Consider the following 6,000-nt stretch of genomic DNA (forward strand, 5'->3'; position numbering starts at 1 on the left):
AAAAAGTTTCTCAGTTCGAACATTAAATATCTTGTCTTTGCAGTCTATTCAATTGAATATAAGTTGAAAAGGATTTGCAAATCATTGTATTCTGTTTTTATTTACGATTTACACAACGGGCCAACTTCACTGGTTTTGGGTTTTGTACTTTTATTTTTTAGTTTCCCCCATGAGAGATTGCCACCTCATCGTGGTTAAGAGCTACCAGCAGGAGCTTTGTCTTCAGGTGGGACACCCAAATTGAACGTGAAGGTAGATGAAGCTGTTGCTGAGAGAGTTTGCATGCTTTAAAAATATGTCATAAATACATTTGAATAAATAAGTTCATGATGCAGAGTTATAAAATATTATCACAAAGTGTGTGATTGTAAAACCTCCTGGGGAGACAGTATATGTATTGTGTTAATTGTGTTGCAAAGCAGAACCAGTGTTGTGATGTTGCGCCCCCTAGGTCTGTAAACAAGAGAGAACATGCAAGAAGGGAGGGGGCATGAGCACGTTATCCTTAGCTCCTTGAAATATTTTTAAGTTGATTCATTGATTCCTGCAAAACTTCAAGCAAGTCTTTGTTGAAACCTATTTTCGTTACAAGTAGCCAACGAGGTATTGTATTTGTGTAATTTAATTTATTTATTTATTTATTGATGCAAAACCGAAGTCTGATGTGCTGTATTGTACTGTATTTTCTAAGCTCTCACGGCGTGGATGGTGTGTACAGCAAGGAGTCGTCAATAAACGCCTGTTTTCCAAAAAAATAACTTTCCTGTGTTTCCGTGTATCGAAAGGAGCTACAGTAAAGGCCTGACAAGGTGCAATCTTCTTCTCCAGGTTAGAGTTGGACACATAGGGCTTGATATTTTTAAAGGTTTGCGTGTACTAAAACAGGTGCAAAGTGGATTGCGTCTCTTTAGTGAGCAATCTATTTTGCATCTCTGTCTTCATTACTATGGAAAATATATGCTGATCATCAAAATGCCTAAAATACTTGGGAGGAGAAAAAGCACAAATAATTATTTATCACACGCAGTGTGATTTATCAACACTCATCACCGTTTTGCCAGCACTATTTTGCGTTTTTTTTAATAACTCATGTTAAAGTTAAAGTACCATTAATTGTCACACACACACTAGGTGTGGTGAAATTTGTCCTCTGCATTTGACCCATCCCCTTGTTCACCCCCTGGGAGGCGAGGGGAGCAGTGAGCAGCAGCGGTGGCTGCGCCCGGGAATCATTTTTGGTGATTCAACCCCCAATTCCAACCCTTGATGCTGAGTGCCAAGCAGGGAGGTAATGCGTCCCATTTTTATAATCTTCGGTATGACTCGGCCGGGGTTTGAACTCATGACCTACCGATCTCAGGGCGGACACTCTAACCACAAGGCCACTGAGCAGGTGCAAACTGTGCCGCTCAGACACATGATGAACGGACAGACAATGAGAAATAAAAAAAAAATGTAGACATATCGTCTATTCAGCAACATCATTTTATAACTTTATAGCTGCTAGAGGACTTAAGGGGCTGATTAAAACAAATACAATTGATGCATTTTGGTGTACTTTAGTATTTTTAAATAACTGTTGTTCTTTCACATAGAACATATACAATTAAAATATTTCTTATATGAATAAACATTTATTGAAGTATGCATTATTGTGTATTGAGCGAAGTAAGTGCAACCTCTCTCCCATGCACCTTCAGCGCCAAAAAAGAAACAGAAAAGAAAAAAGAAATGGTTTCAATGTAGATGCACTGCACGACTGCTTCTAAAATGCCCGTAAAAAGTGATACATGTCTCCTGCATGTTTGAGAACATAGCAAAACGCCACAGGTAGGAAAATATGGAATAGACTTCCAGAAGATTTGAGACAGGCCTCAACGTTGTCAACATTCAAATCTAGGCTGAAAACTGTTTTATTTAATTGTGCTTATGGCAACTGAAAGTATTTTATCGACACTCTTTGATTTTAATTTGAATTATGATTGATTTTATGAAGATTATATTTCATGAATTTAACATAAATTATGATTATTTTCAAGAATTTTTTTTTCTCCTTGCAATTTTCTGTAAAGCACTTTGAATTGCCGTGAGTATGAATTGTGCTCTACAAATGCCTTGCCAGGTGAGTCATCCTGGCAAGTGACGTACATGATATTTTGCATAATTGCTTCGACTTTGTTTGCGTTTGTTGTGAAGCGCAGTGTTGCACAATGTACATAACTAGTGTGCTACGCTGTCAAATTAATGACAAATATTATTCAACCACTGATTTTAAATAATAATCGTTGTGGCTTGTGTAGCCCTTTAAAACACTTGTGATTAAGGGCTATATAAATAAACTTTGATTGATTGATTGATAATATACATGATTTTATTTAAAGTGAAATAATAACTTGAAGGTTAGTGTGAAATTATTAACCTATTGATATATTAATTAATAGCATTAAGCTCTACTTTTTGTTATAAATTCCATTATTGAGATGCTGAGATAGGCTCCAGCGACCCCCGCGACCCCAAAGGGAATAAGCGGTAGAAAATGGATGGATGGATGGAGATGCTTTGCAATTAGCATAAATAAACATGTTTTTTTAAGTAAACTTTTTTGTTGTGTTTCACTGCTTGTTAGTATCACCATATCTGAGGTATTGTGCAGAAATATGGGGAAATAAATACAAAAGTACACTACATTCAGAAACCGTGCTACAAAAAAGATCAGATTGAATAGTACATAATGTTGAATATAGAGAACCTACAAACCCTTTTTTTATTGAATCAAACATATTAAAATGAATTGATTTGGTGCATTTGCAAGCAGCTAAAATTGTGAACAAAGCAAACTATAACCTGCTACCCAAGAATACACAACAATTCTTCTCAACAGAAGAGGAAAAATATAAGCGCAGAAAAAAATCTAATTTAAAACAATTGTATGCACGTACAACACTTAAAACCTTTGGCATATCAGTATTTGGAATTAAATTATGAAATAGAGTAAGCAAAAAAATTCAACAATGTACTAATATGATCCCGTTTAAGAGGCAGTTCAAACAAAGTGTTTACAAAGTACAAGGAAGCAGAATTTTGATGAACATCTTGGATTTCATTGAAAATGAGATATTATTCATCTCATATGTGAGCCATACCTGACTTGACCATTATTAAGAGATCTTGTGTATTCACTGATGTAAATTGTGTTACAAAATGAGGACAGGAAGTGAATATGTGGTACTAAATTGCTAGGAATTGGAAAAGGGGTAGGATAAAATAAGCTTGGCTTCTTCCTACTCCTTTTCGAACATGTTGTAAAGAGATTTTTTTTTTGAAATTTTTAGTTGACTAAAATATTGTGAAATTGATTTTGACTCGAAACAAAACCATTTCGATGACTATATGACTGAAACTAAATAAAACATTGCTGTCAAAATGTAAACTTGGAGCACTAACTTTAAAATCTACATCAATGGAGAACTGGTGGAAGCCACAGTATTGTTTAAACACACTAAATACTGAACAACAAATATTGAAGATCAACATATTGATTACAAAGAAACATAAGATATGACTCACAGAAGCTTGATGTACCTGTTCTCTCCTTAAAATGTGGTGTGCAGGTAAAGTCACTTGAGCACTGAGTGTCACTGTGGGCGTGGTGTCTTTATTAAGATGCAATGGCCTTAGTTGGTTGGTGTTACGGAGGGAAGGGAGGAAGACTTTTTCCTCCAACGCGTGTTCTTTTAATCTCTAATAAAGCTCACCGAGTCGTTGTCAATTTTCAGATTGGCCATCTTAGATTTATTTTACAGTGTGATCGTTTGAAACAAAGAAACACAATTCCCGAGTGAAAGGGAGAAATCTTGCTTTCTCTAGCTCTTTGCAAAATGTCTGTTGTCTCCTTCTCCACAAAGTCTTTCTTTTCTAAAGAGGGGTTGGGTTGTCTTTGTCCCACCTGAGTCCCGTTTCTATGGTAACTGCTCCTCCACTGCCTTATCTTAATGATTACTGCTGCTCGCAAATACTTCACACCATCATGTCAGGGCTCTATTGTTTACACGTGTTACTTTAAAACTAACCAGTAATGGGACGCCGTGGTGAGGTTGGGAGAGTGGCCATGCCAGCAACCTGAGGGTTCCAACCTCGTCACGTCCGTTGTGTCCTTGAGCAAGACACTTCACCCTTGCTCCTGATGGGTCGTGGTTAGGGCCTTGCATGGCAGCTCCCGCCATCAGTGTGTGAATGGGTGGATGTGGAAATAGTGTCAAAGCGCTTTGAGTACCTTGAAGGTAGAAAAGCGCTATACAAGTATAACACATTTACCATTTTAATACCTAATGATACATAATGAGAGTTATATGATAATTAGCATGCAGAAATATGATGGCAAGATCAATATACTCTCTTTATTAGTTGTATATGTATGCTAGCAATATATGTAGTTAGCATTAAAAATATTCAAATCCTTCAAACCCTCCTTTCACACTTCCTAAGTGGTGTGAACCATATGTACATTTTTAACCAAGAGGAGTTGTCAGTACTCACATTTGTGTGTGATCTGTATTGTGACGGAGATAGATATCTACATATATCCTTATTTAAGAGTTATTTCTTTCTATAGTCATGTTTGAAATAACTAGTGTTTTCTCTTTGTGCTCTTTCTATTTTTTCTCCATCTCATGACCGATGGTACACTTTGAATTAACTTGGGCTTGGAATGTGGGAAGTGGAAGTACTCAATTTTCTTAACTTATCCTGTCTCTTCTCAAAGGAGAACAATTAACTTGCGTATTACTTTTGGAGGGTGGGGGCGAAGGACATATTGAAGAACACAGCACTTCCGTAATGTTTTCAGATCAACTTGGCTACGCAATTGAATGTGTTGTTCTAGGCTGGTCTCTATCTTCAAAGCTTTGAAAATAAATTACAAAATATCTATTCTGTTCTGGTGATAATTTAAACTCACCTTATGTGTCATCAAAAGAACTTGGGATTGACCAGTAACTTAAATTCCCTTGGAGGAACATCTGGTCCCGGCGCAACAATTGCAACGTATCGATATGTGTGTGTATGTGTGTGTGTGTGTGTGTGTGTGTGGGTGTGGGTGCGTGCGATGAACTTCAGGTACATCCTTGATGTTAGATGAGTCAGAGTAGGCATTAACCTGTCACGCTATGTCAGCTTCAAATTGTTGTCTCAGTCTCTCTTTAATCCTCTGGAACATCTTCTTGCAGGTGGCCTTTTATAACCTGTGAGAATGAGATATTTTTAAGTGTTCTTTTTTAATTCATAGTTGTCCAGAGGTGGGTAGAGTAGCCATAAATTGTACTCAAGTAAGAGTACTGTTACTTTAGAGATGTATTACTCAAGTAAAAGTAAGGAGTAGTCACCCAAATATTTACTTGAGTAAAAGTAAAAAGTATGTTGTGAAAAAACTACTCAAGTACTGGGTAACTGAAGAGTAAGCTGTTCGTTTAATGATGACGGCAACAAATAATGCACAAAAACATAAAAATAGCAATGAGCAAATTCAGACCCAGGAATATCTCTTAAGCAACTAAAACAATAACATATAATAAATAATAATACATTAACATAAAAAAATTAAGGCAAATTGAGCCACAATAACTTAACAGCACCATAGGCTTAGTAGGCAGAGATTACAAAGGAAAATAAGTTAGCCTTTATGCAAACCATAAACTGATAGGTGTGGGCTGCACTTGAGGCATTTCTGATTGGTGTTTGTATGCATGCGTGTGTGTGTGTGTGTGTGTGCGTGTGTCTCTGTCTATGAGGCTGCAGTGCGTTAATAAATGTCCCCACACGATGTACATTTGACAGTGATTCATAGCAGGGAAGCTAACATCAGCCTACGGTGACAGCCAAAATATGTACTAACGTTACTTACCGCGATGTGCTTCCTCAAATTTGACGTTGAGCTTATTAAGCTTGTTGTTTTGCCGCTGAAACTTTATGTTTCAGCGTCGGTCACATGACCAGGCGGTCATC

The 6,000-nt window shown here is 37.0% G+C and overlaps 1 protein-coding gene across 1 annotated transcript in view; it reads right to left on the minus strand.

The window, feature by feature from the left end:
• Window positions 1–3,607, minus strand: part of LOC133622953 (beta-1,4-galactosyltransferase 3-like) — a 29,379-nt gene extending 25,772 nt beyond the window's left edge. The window contains exon 1 of the mRNA XM_061985814.1: window positions 3,568–3,607. The gene's annotated coding sequence lies outside the window, so the exon portion shown is untranslated. The remainder of the gene's footprint in view (window positions 1–3,567) is intronic.
• Between the last annotated feature and the right edge of the window lie 2,393 nt (window positions 3,608–6,000).

The sequence above is a fragment of the Nerophis lumbriciformis genome, linkage group LG12 (genome assembly GCF_033978685.3).
Source record: "Nerophis lumbriciformis linkage group LG12, RoL_Nlum_v2.1, whole genome shotgun sequence".
In the NCBI taxonomy this organism is placed as follows: domain Eukaryota; kingdom Metazoa; phylum Chordata; class Actinopteri; order Syngnathiformes; family Syngnathidae; genus Nerophis; species Nerophis lumbriciformis.